This window comes from Malaclemys terrapin, chromosome 11 (assembly GCF_027887155.1).
Source record: "Malaclemys terrapin pileata isolate rMalTer1 chromosome 11, rMalTer1.hap1, whole genome shotgun sequence".
Lineage (NCBI taxonomy): Eukaryota > Metazoa > Chordata > Testudines > Emydidae > Malaclemys > Malaclemys terrapin.
This window is the reverse complement of record NC_071515.1, coordinates 65,301,571-65,314,376: the sequence shown is the minus strand read 5'-3', so window position 1 is coordinate 65,314,376 and position 12,806 is coordinate 65,301,571. Positions and strand designations below refer to the sequence as shown.

Genomic DNA, 12,806 nt, shown 5'->3' with positions numbered 1-12,806 from the left:
ATGTTGACTGGACTGACTGGATCTCAGTCAATATGCTATCCTCCTTTCCAAATGTTAGGATGGCAAGGAATGAAACACAGGAAAGGTAAATCTTTCTTCTTTAGTTCCTTGTGTTCTCTCTTGATTGACTCTCATCGGCTGGTGATTGGAAAACTGGGCTCGGAGGATTGTGTTGTGATATCAGATACAATATTGGGTCAATAAATGAAAGAAAATGGAAGATCCTGCAAGTCTTCACATACTCCTCCCCACAAGATGTCAGATTTTTTGAGTTCTTGACCTTAAAGAGGTCTGGTTTTCAGAGGTTGGGCTTTCATCACTGTTTGAAAATCTGGGCTATTTTAAGCTGTAAAGTTGTGCACCCAAAATCGCAAGTCACTTTTAAAGATCTTGGCCTTAGTCTAATTTTCTTGGGTTTTTAATAAATTTTACAGTTTTTTTTTATATCATCTAAAAACACTTTTCTGTGTGATGGTTGATTAATTCTTATCAATTTGTAGCTTTGATGGTTTTTTTTGTTTTGAAATTGACAACAATGGGTTTGGTTTTATTATAAATGGCATCAGGCCTGGAATTGGCACTAGAAATGATTTCAAGACAACTTAAAGAAAAGCATGATGCTCATTTCCCAAAAGTTATTAACAGCTGGTGATGTTCATCTTTCAAAACACTGTACCAGTTTTTTAATGAAATGTTTAATGTATATGTGCTAGAGCTGATCTAAAATCAGAATTTCCATCCTGTGGGAAATTCTGATTATGACGGAAGTAGAATTACTCTGTAATAATCTAAGAATACTGAAGAATGCTAGATACCAATCTAGTTATTGAGAGAGTCTGTATAGCATATAGTAGGGGTAGTGGAATATTATTCACCTATAATTCAGTAGGGACTGTGGAAGGCAGGGAGGCATAAGAACATCCCAGAACACACTTGAAAGACAATGGGGGAAGCTATTGACTTTGAGGATCCTAAAGCCTGTCTCCAGCTAAGATGCAAGCCGTGTCTTGCCAGGCTGTGAGCCTAGAGATCAAAAGGCAGTTTAAAACCCTCTGAGGAGAAGAGGGAGAGTTGTCAATTTCCAAGGGCTGGCTAGGGAGCCAAGCTAATAAAGAGGGAGGGGCAGTATAGAGGAATCTGTAGGAAATTACACCTACAAGGTCCCTGTGTGGAAGATGGTTAGACACCTGGTAAGCTAGACATGCATACTGTCTTTTTAATCTCGGAGAACAATTTTCTCTGACATGCTTTAGTTCTGATCAATAATATTTTGCTGATTGGTCACTGCTTACCACTGTCATTATTCCCATAGGTGCTGACGATAACTCAGACCTGCTGAGGGAATCATGGTTGATCTCAGGAAACTGCAGGTCAGAGCCCGCTCTGAGAGTGGGAGAGTTGTGTGATTCCACCCCAAGAAAGATGACAATCTGAGACATGCAGGGCCGGCTCCAGCTTTTTGGCCACCCCAAGCATAGAAGAAAAAAAGAAAAAGAAAAACACGATTGAGCTGTCGCCGAAGAGGAAGGGAGGGAGTGAAGGACCTGCTGCCGAATTGCCGCTGAAGACTGAAGCGGAGCAATAGAGTTGCTGCCGAAGTGCAGCCGAAGAGGAAGTGACGGACTGAAGGACCCGCCGCTGAATTGCTGCCGTAGAACCGAACGTGCCGCCCCAATAATGTACGGAGTGCTGCCCCTTTCTATTGGCCGCCCCAGGCACCTGTGTCCTTCGCTGGTGCCTGGAGCCCGCCCTGGAGACATGAGAAGGAGTGTGGTCAGAGGTGGAGTTAATCTGGGAAAGGTGACACTGATATTTTGACCTTTGTTTTTCTCCCAAATCAGAACAAAAAATCAAAGCATCAGTATCTGTCACATGACAAAATTCCAAAGCATGGTTTCGCAGGGAAAGTCCGTAAATGCCTTACAATGCATCTTACTCCTGCTTGCAGCTTCTTGGGAGACATTACCAGAGACCTGTCAATCAGGCAAGCTGGGTTGGCCATGCCGGTGAACTAGTCTATTTGAAATGCCTCCAGCAGCTGCAGGAAGGTTCTACCAGATCTCCTGCCTCAAGCAGCAAGAAAACAGAACAACCAAAAAGGATACTACGACTTACCAAGATATTATTTAGCCTCAGGGGGGCCCTGCAGTAGGATTGCTGGAAACCTTCTTCTGACACACAGATTTCTGGCTAAAGTAGCTTCCCATGTGTGGGCAGGCCTCTCTGATGGAACACCTCAGAGGAATAGAGAAGTTGGCGGAAAAGGGTGGAAAAATGCCTGGGCTAAACGGACCCTGCTTATGCCGTGGTGAGTCATGCCACAAGTGCCATGATAACTGAACCCTGCTCATGTAAGCTGCTCATTGGATTGTGAAACTGAATGACACTAGCCAATTTCTCCGGTCCCAGATACAACTGTAGGAACCTCTGTCTTGCAGTGTCCAGTTATGCCGGCTGGATGCTGCAAGCTTATATAAGTTTGTCAATTTAACAGAGAAATGGATATGTACCAGGCTTGTTATCCCAAGGAGAGTTTCTGATATGCTTCAAACCAAATGCACTGCTTCAGGTAGAATAAACAAGCAGATTTATTAACTATAAAGATTTTAAGTGATTATAAGTCAAAGCATAACAAGTTAGATTTGGTCAAATGAAATAAAAGCAAAACATATTCTAAGCTGATCTTATCACTTTCAATGCCCTTACAAACATATATGCTTCTCACCAGAGGCTGGCTGGTTGCTTTTCAGCCAGGCTCTCCCCTTTGATCAGCGCTTCAGTCGCTTGTTGTGGTGTCTGTAGATGTAGGTGGAAGAGAGAGAGAGAGCATGGCAAATATCTCTCCTTTTTATCATGTCCTTTCTTCCCTCTTGGTTTTGTCCCCACACCCTGTTTCAGAGTCAGGTGAGCATTACCTTATTGCAGTTCCAAACTGACCAAAGGAAGGGGGATGACTCACTCTTTTGTTACTGTCTAGGCCAACGTCGATTGTTCCTGTGAGGCTGGGCTGGGTTTGTCCCATCCACACCCTGATGAGGTGTGAACTGCCCCTCTGCTTCTGGAGAGTTTTTGTCTGGGCTTGCTTTAAGCAATGAGGATACATTTTCAGCATTATAACTTTATACATAAAATTATAACCTATAATATTAGTATTACATCACTATAAAAACCATGCTCAGTGCATCATAAACCTTCTGAAGACACCCAACATGACAAACTTTGCATTGGATACAACACAATCATTTTATAAAGATGAACATGGGGGTGTAAGGTGTTCCCCCATGGTACAAAGCATCACAGAAAGGTCTTGGAGAAAAATCCCAACAATGTGGTTTGACCAGTCTCCACAGTCTGGCTGTTTGCATGCAAGAGTTAGAGAAGTCAAGCAGCCATTTTTGTGGCCTTGTCCAAAAGTGCAGTAATAATTCATTCGATATACCATCGAGTCCACATTTCAGGGTTTCCACAGCTCCTCAATATTGAGCTACTTGTGACTTTGCAGTCTCTGCAGAGTGAGCAAAGATACTCCTTGACTTGTTTTGTTCTGTGCTTTGCTTTTTGGGCTGGTTTACCATTAAGGCTGAGTTGGGTGGAACAGCACCAATAGTGGATGGGCAGTTGACTGATGACCAAGTAATTTTTTGCCCAGGATGTTAATGCTGTGGCCAAGTTTTAAACCTAACTCAGTACATTTGAATATGGTTTTGAAACTGCAAAATTACAGATACTGGGTTTGTTGATCTGTCACCTGCTTCTGACACAGTGAACCATCATGCACTTCCATTGAAATTGGCAAGAATTTTGAGAAATAGCAAGATGGTCCAAGTCATCTCCTCCCTGCTCCAGAATCCTCATTTCTTTGTTGAAATGGATGGTCAGAAACGTCAATTGCATACTCAGTGGAATGGACTGCCCCAAGGTTCAGTGTTATCACCCCTGCTCTTTAATGTCTATACAAATGACCAACTAGAATTTCCCAACAGGTAAAGTTCTTTTATATAGATCTTTGCATTGTCACCAAGTTGAAAAGATTTGAGGACACTAAGTCTATTCTAACTGGCTTCCTGAGTATACTTGGCAAATATTCTCACACATGATTCCTGAATGCCAACCTTAGCAGGACACAGGTGTGCGCCTTCCATTTGAAACACCATAAAGCCAAGCAAAAACTGCAAATATTGTGGCATGGTACAATCTTTGAACCATGTGTACTTTGGGGTCACTTTAGACTGAAAGCTGACATTCAGAGAGCACCTCAAGAAGTTGAGAAGAAAGTGAACTCCAGGAATTGTGTACTCCAGAAATTGGCCAACACAAAATGGGGAGTTGACCCAAAAACACTCCAAGCAACTAATCTCACCCTCTGTGAGTCACTGCAAAGCACTGAGCCTCCTCCCCCCCCTGCCCCCCGCCCATCTCAGGATGGTCTTGCTCAAGCCATATGCACAAAATTGATTGTTAATTCAATCAATCCTGCAGGATTATCACAGGGACTTTGAACTGACTCCCACTTTGTCATTATGCTGCCTTTCAGGGATTGTACCACCATCAGTGAGGTGGGATGCCTTCAGTAAAAAGGAGAGACAAAAACAGATGCATGATTCCAGACATCCATATTGCATGGACACATTCCCCCAGCCAAGAGGCTGAAGTCTGGAAAGAGCTTTGCCTCTGAAAATCCCTTACCCCAAAATATCACTATGGAAGGCTACAGAGTAACAAAATTGGGTAAATGCCGATGATCTCGAAGAACCTGGTTCCTTTAGAACAACTTCCTCCAAGTACTAACCTCGAATGAAAACACTGGTGTGCTCTAAAGAAAGTGAGAGCTGGGGTGGCAAAGAATGGTGACAATTTGATCAACTGGAAGCTCAGGAATAACTCCAAATGTGAATGTGGAGAGCATAGGCAAATACTTGAACACTGCCTGATTTAGTGCACCCTTCAACATCCTGCACTTCCAAGACACTATTTGAGATAAATTGACACCACCAGGTCTTGGATGTGGTTTTGGAGTGACAAGCTATGAAGGTGATTTACTCTTTCCACTTTAACAAGGTGTGACTCTGCCCTTGTGGCAGCCTGCCTTGTTCACCCTAGGATTCAATGGGATAACATGGCTATATGAGGCAGTTGTTTTGTAGCACTGCTAATCCCTGCATTTTCCAGTGTGAAGTTATTTACTGTTGGAAACAAGTTGGTTCTTTGTTTAAGTACCCATTTTTCATCCACAAATGCAGAGATATCGCCAAGTTCCCAGCAAGAATACCTGAGGGAAATCAACAATGTGACACGTTTTTAAAGCAAATAATCATTCTTCACATCTTTGAACTAATAGTAATATGTGTACTTTAATTCATGTTCCTAACGTGCACATTTTCCAGTGCTACAACTCTAGAGAAAAATGTCTTTTAAAAAGAGCAATGTTTATAACACTCCTTTAAAGAGGAATAATAGTGCTTGCTATATGTCAAAGGTCCTGTTAAGACTGGAAGAGATTTGTTTCTGCTGTAGTGAATAATTAAAAGCCACTTCATGGCATAGCCATATTTTTAAACTATGTTTCACAGCCCCTTTAGGGCTAGAAAATAATTATTTTAGTGTTTGATGCAGATGCATTTTAATATTTGATTATGATGTCTTAGTCATTCCAGGTTTTGCAAAGAATATTTTTCATTCAGCCTTTGAAGTTGTAAGATTTCTTTAGCGTTTGGGGAAAAAACCCACCTTTTTAATTTATTAATAGATATTTTAGGACTGCTCAAGGGATGATTTGTGTTTTGATTAATATTAAGGAATCTGTTTGGAACTTTTGAGTGTGACTATGTGCACACGCTTGACATTTCTGATCTTTTGTATAACAGGATGCATGTAATTGGATGCTCAAGATTCAGTGAAGTTCATTTGAAATATGTATGGGAATATTCAATGCTTTCCTACTTCCCAACCTACTCATTTACTAGGTGCAAATGAGGGCAGAATTTTGCCCAGAGAGAGGTACTGTACCTGTATTTGGGTTGGTCTGGCCAATTGAATATCGGAGCATGGATATCAAGTATAGGCAGAGCAAATGATTTCATTTCTTCAGCTTTCAACAGCGAGTGATTTGTTAGTACAATATTCAAAAAGGCAGTTGCATGCTGACCTCGTTGATGCTCAGAAAGCTGCCACCTTCACATCAGCTATTCTAGTCACATTACTTATCTTCACTGGTCAAGAGAGACCCGCAGATTAAATGCCCCTAGACGGAGATACTGCTGCGGAAACTTGCCAGTTTCTTTGTTAACACTAATGGGAATCCTATACGGTAAAACAAAGGCGTGTAGAAGACACTCCTGCACTTCATCAGCAATAGACAGGGTCTTTTTTTGCATTGACCACAATACATTTGTTCAAGAAAAATGTGGTGTATTAAGAAGAAATACCTGTCAGAAATGGAAAGATAAGTTGGGTTTGTCAACAATGTGGGGACCGATTTTCAAAAGCCGTTCACTCTTACAAGTTACCTGGCTGTTAAGACAATCAAAGTTACAAGAATAGTAGAATCTCGTTCTTGTAAGTGCAAGCTACATAAAATACATTTAATGGGTTGACATTTAGCATTATGAATTGATGTGTTGATTTAGGGTCTGGTCCAAAACCCCTTGTAGCTAATGAAAAGGTTCCCATTGACTCTAATGCGCTTTGGGTCAGGCTCATATACAGCACTTCTACAGTGGATGCTGCTGGGTAGAATTGTATGTTTGGGATAGTATAAATAAATGTTTGAGGCTGGGATTTGGGTATCTAATTTCTATAGGCTCCTTTGAAAACCTTAACCTAAAATGCCAGTGTGTAGTTTTGGGTGACAATACAGATGCTGGGCTCAAGAACATGATGAAGGTCATAAAACAAGCTGAGGAGATGCAGGAAGGGTACAATTCTTGTATCAGAGTCAATGGCAAAAACCCTATTGACTTCAGTGGTCTTAGGATTTCACTTGAGATGCATACCCTTAGATCTGAGGGATACATTACCCTGGGTTGTGGTAACAAAGTATGATATAGACTCTTTCCCTTCCCTTACTGGAGAAATGAGAATAAGTACGAGACAAAAGAAGGCGTGGAGAGATAACAATATTGTAATTATGGTTGATATTTAAATTGGAATCCTTGAAACTGCAATTCAAAGGAAAAGAGGAGAGAGAAGCAATGGATACAGTAATTTATTGCTTCCTAACACATTGTATGGTGAGTGTATTTCCAGATCTGATCTTTGTCCTGACCTATGGTTAAAGAAAGAAAAATCACATTAGTCGCTAAAGTAAAATGGTCACATTATGATTGCACATTTAATATCACCTGGAAATTAAAGCCTATTATTTCTGAAACAGGATGTATTGTTTTGGAGAGACCAGCTTTAAAAGCATGTAAGAGCGACCTAGCCAAACAAACAGGACAGGTACATATGTAATAGCAGAAGGTACTTCATTAAGTCTGAGAGAGCTTTTGGAAGCCTCGTGTAGCTCACAAATAAATAAAAATGCTCCCGTTCGAAATGTAGACTAAGCAACGTCTTCAGTATGGCTAAAAGATTAATTTAAGGAGGCTTTTAAAAATGAAATATACAAACAGAATGCTATAAAACCCAATATAGAGTAACATAGATTTATTAAATATATGATGTTTATGATTTTGACACATTCCAATGACAGTGATAAGATAGAAAAGGACAGATCTATGACACGCAGAGACTCTTTCAAATAGGGATATAAAAGATCTTGTATAGAAGTCAGTTTTTCCCACCCTCCACTCCCCAATACTGTGGTCATGATCCAAATCCCATGGACATTAATGGGAATTTTCTCCAGAATTCCTAATGAGGCAGTTTTCGTGTTATACCACGGAGAGAGATGTAGCGCTAGATTCACAAAGGTACTTAAGTGCATAACCCCCAGTCTTAGGTGCCCAAGTCTTGTTTTTAGGCACCGCTGCGGTTCATAAAACTCCTGCTCAGCTGCTGCTGGAGCCTGTAGGCACCTAAACCCCTTTGGTCCCTAGGTTTTTACATTAAAATTTCCCTATGTGCTTACATTTCTGCATGTGCATTGTGGCCTCACTCTGGGTGTCTGGACGCCTACCTCCTGCCTCAACCCATGAACTGTGCCTCCCGCTAACTTGCTTGTGGGGCCCAAGTGGGTAGGGTGGGGGTGCTCACAGGCCACCTACCCAGAGGTGAAAGTAAACCGGCATGGAGTGGTATGGCGTACCAGTAAGAAAGTGGCCGCCGTTAGGGTCCGCTACATGGCCGACTGTGCTTGCAGGGCCACTGATGGGGCCAAAAGGGGGCCCAAAAGGGGCAGTTGCCCCAGGGCCTGATGATTTAAAAGGGCCCAGGGCTCCGGGCAGTGGCCAGAGCCCCAGGCCCTTTAAATAGCCGCCGGAGCCCCGGGCACTGGAGGGCTAGCTGGGGGAGTCTGGCCCAGTCCTGCCCCACCCCTTGTGCCCGAAGCCCTGCCCCTTCCAGGGGCCCAGAGCCACCGCCCTACCCTATCCAGGACCCTGGCCACCCTGCATACTGGTAAGTCCTTTAAGTTACTTTCACACCTGGACCTACCTCCATACAAAACAAAACAATTGGAGAAGGGGTGGGAAGGAGATGAAGGACCTCCTTCTATACCTTTAGCCCAGTTAGGATATTCACCTGGGATGTGAGAAACCCCTGGTCCTAGACTCCTTCCACATGATGAGGAGAAGGCATTTGAATAAGGGTCTGCCACCTCTCAGATAAGTCCCTAAGCGTTGAGCTATGGGATATTCTGATGCAGATCTCCCTCAATCTGCCCTTTTGAGGCTGTTTCATTGTATATAAATATGAATTGGGTGGAGGTGGGAGACCAGGATGACCCTCCCTTCCCTGCAACCCTCCTTCATCCCCCAGCTTCTTGCCAGATGTGCCTGATGTGACTAACTCTAGGAGAGGGTTCACAAGCAGAGAGAGGTGCCTCCTTGCAGCCTGGGCTTAGCACCTGTCTCTGTGAGAGAGGTGGGCTTTGGACACACCCCTCTCATGAGCATCTCCCATTGGATCACGTAGGCAGCTCCCTGTCTAGTGTACTGCCTTGTGTGAATTGCAGTCTAAGGTGTCTATCTCTCCCCATTCATTGTATAGGGAGCCTAGGTGCCTAACTCAAGCTTTGTGAATTTTAGTGGTGTTCCTGTGATTTTTGGGTCCCATATGAGGAGAGATTAAAGAGGCTAGGACTCTTCAGCTTGGAAAAGAGGAGACTAAGGGGGGGATATGATAGAGGTATATAAAATCATGAGTGATGTGGAGAAAGTGGATAAGGAAAAGTTATTTACTTATTCCCATAATACAAGAACTAGGGGTCACCAAATGAAATTAATAGGCAGCAGGTTTAAAACAAATACAAGGAAGTTCTTCTTCATGCAGCGCACAGTCAACTTGTGGAACTCCTTACCTGAGGAGGTTGTGAAGGCTAGGACTATAACAACGTTTAAAGGAGAACTGGATAAATTCATGGTGGTTAAGTCCATTAATGGCTGTTAGCCAGGATGGGTAAGGAATGGTGTCCCTAGACTCTGTTGGTCAGAGGGTGGAGATGGATGGCAGGAGAGAGATCACTTGATCATTGCCTGTTAGGTCCTCTCCCTCTGGGGCACCTGGCATTGGCCACTGTCAGTAGACAGGATACTGGGCTAGATGGACCTTTGGTCTGACCCGGTACGGCCATTCTTATGTTCTTTCTAGGTAGCTAAAAGATAGGTTCTTGAGATAGCAAGTGCTCAGCCTGTTACAAGAGTGGTCTATAAAAGAGATGTCTCTCTATATATGTAAATAGTTAACCAACCAGATGCCAGTCAATTGTGCTCAAAGATATGCAGCATTATTTCTGGGTCTTGTAGGATCAATAAAAATGTTGTGCACAGCAATGGTTTCTGCATGTGAAGCTCTTCATGCAGCTCTCAAGACAGCTCATGGACTGCCTGGAACTGACTCCTGTAGTGGCTATGGTGCAGGTGTAGTACCCAGATCCCCTGAGTGACGAGTTGGTGTCCATCGTGATCCACAGTATTCTGTCCGAGAGGAAGGGATAGAGCCAGATCAGTGCAGCTCTTCCCACCTTTGCCATGTCTCTTAGGTGACTCATCAGTTCATGATTGTTGTCAAATGCTACTGACAGATTTGACAACGTGAATGGTCATCTCTGGACCACATCGTCCTCTAACATAGTCTGGCTTATGCAAATTGAATCCACCAAGAACGTACTACAAGAAAAGGCTCAAATGTCCCAGAAGCCATTGCCGATGTCATAATGTCCTACAAACAGTCATGTAAATTTGACTCAGATTGTGATCTAAGACATCACGAACATAAGAATTTAAAGGAGTGTTTTCAGTGTTATAAATATGCTTAAAAATCCACAGGATAACAAAAATAGAAAACAGATTTCTTTTCTTTTAAAAAGGCTTTAATTCTTTTTTCTGTAGTTTGCATGAGAATGAGGAAAGACAAAGACTCTTCATCACAGATGTTTGACAAGGGAGCAAAAGTATGAAATTAAATAAAAAAATAATGAAAAAAATCAACATTTTTTCTTCCTCCTTAGATTTTAGGGGAAATCTGCATTGTTTGTGGTTATTACTTGAGTATGTAGCACAGAATGACAGTGTTGGTGCAGAAGCATCTTCAGGGATTTTTCATTTCATACATCTTGTAGAGCTTGCCAAAGCAATTCCAAAAGATCAGGACATACTCATATCCTTAACACAAATTTAAGAAGTTTCCCTGGTGGTGGTGCTGACTTTTTTTTTATTGTTGTTCATTTGTTTTTAGTTTGTTTATTTTGGGAGTTTCAACTCCTCCTTCTTTGTATGCAATCTTTGAGCATGTTGCTTCTACTGCACCATCAAAATAAATACAGACAAATAAACAAGATACAATACAAAACAATTACATTAACATTTCAGTTCACACACTTGTGTGTGCTATGTATCTTTGGGAGTCTCATCTGCCCAAGGTGCTTTAGTGCTCAGTCTCAAAAATGTCAGACTTGCTAAGAAAGGAAATATCACAAAACAGAATCATCAGAAACTCCAAAGTCTGCAAGGCTTTTTCCTGGGTTCATCAATCCTGCTTTAATTGGAGAGCTGTTTGGTACCTCCATGTCAGCTGCTGCTCCATTTTCACTGGGGCATCATTCATTGAAAAAAATCACTGGAAGAATAACATTGTTTTCATGCAAGCTGCTAGTCCCCATGGAACACTCAGCACTGAATAACACCACAGTCTCACCCCCTTATCCTCCTCCAGTGAATCATAATAATCTACTACAAAATCAAAGGCAAGTACAGAAATTAATTGATACTGAACTTGTGCCTGTCATTTTCTCTTGTATCTAGTTCTAGCTTTGACTCTCTGCCACCCAGATATGGGGATGGGTAGAGAATGCGAGAGTGGTCCTGATTCACTCCAAGCTCTGCAATGGCTCCCACTTGTGAAGACTTTGTCATAGTGCCCCGATGGTAGAAAGTCCACCAGGAAAAAGGTTGCAACAGTTCAAGTATTAACACTGCTAGTGAGGTCATCTGCATGGAATTTAAACTGCGGCAAGGTAGGTTTAGGTTGGACATTAGGAAAAAGTTCCTAACTGTCAGGGTGGTTAAACACTGGAATAAACTGCCTAGGGAGGTTGTGGAATCTCCATCTCTGGAGATATTTAAGAGTAGGTTAGATAAATGTCTATCAGGGATGGTCTAGACAGTATTTGGTCCTGCCATGAGGGCAGGGGACTGGACTTGATGACCTCTCGAGGTCCCTTCCAGTCCTAGAATCTAGGAATCTATTCCCAGAGGGCCTCCAATTGAAGTGTTAACTGTGTCTGACCCCCCTTAGTTTCCAAAAGGGGAGTGTAGACATTAGTGCCACAGAGTGGCAATGTTACAGGGTGAGTGTCCCTTTAAGGGGTAACAGTCCACCTGTGACTCATTCAGCCCTTCTCCACATATAGGGAAGATCAGTGTAGCTACATGACAGGAAATTCATGTGGTTAAATCAGTCCTGGCTTGGAGGTAAAAGAGAAGCCTCCAGGGAGGCAAAGGAAGCAGTGAGGGCTACCTGCCTCTCCCAGGCCAGGGGGAAGGGACAGAGTTGAAAGGGGCCAATGTAGAGAAGCTGAGTGAAGGTTGCAGCCAGCCTGAATGACCAGCACAAACCCCAGAAGGAGGAGGGCTGTGGGACTCCTGACTGAAGGAGGGAAAACAGGTGGGAGTTAACAGAGCAGACCCCCCACTCCAGAAAGGAGGGCTGTGGGATCCTGAAACAAGGGGAACAAGGGCTGGAACAAGGAGTTGTTTGATATGAGATATAATAAATGAAAATCCCACCATGGGGAATCTTAATTAAAGTATTCTGGCCTGCGGGTGACGGCTTACAAGAACCCCAGAGAGAGCTGAGGGCCATGCACTTGCAGGCCCATGTTGTGCCACAGTGAGCATCTTGAGATGATATCTGTTACAGGCTCTTAATCTCTCTCTAGTGGCTGGAACTCTGCCACTGTCTCTGAGCTAGGAGACCTGGGCCTTTAATTGAAGATTTTCAGTCCAGGGGTTGGGTTCAGTCCTCAGATGGTCTAACCAGGGTCATTGTTACACAAGGAGCCAGCAGCTTTACTCTCTGCTGGGTATGTATGTAGAGCCAAAAGCATGCAGAACTGACTAGGGAGGAGGTGTGCTTATAGAAACTGGGGGTGTATTGAGTTAGCCTGCCTCCTAGAGAGACTTCTCTGAGCCCCCTGGTAAAGAATG

At 43.0% G+C, this 12,806-nt stretch overlaps 1 long non-coding RNA gene across 1 annotated transcript in view; it reads left to right on the top strand.

Annotated features, from left to right (window-relative positions):
- The window catches only part of LOC128845556 (uncharacterized), a 64,200-nt gene extending 53,611 nt beyond the window's left edge, over positions 1-10,589 (top strand). The window contains exon 3 of the long non-coding RNA XR_008446675.1: positions 1,313-10,589. This is a non-coding gene — a long non-coding RNA (uncharacterized LOC128845556). The remainder of the gene's footprint in view (positions 1-1,312) is intronic.
- The last annotated feature ends 2,217 nt before the right edge of the window (positions 10,590-12,806 follow it).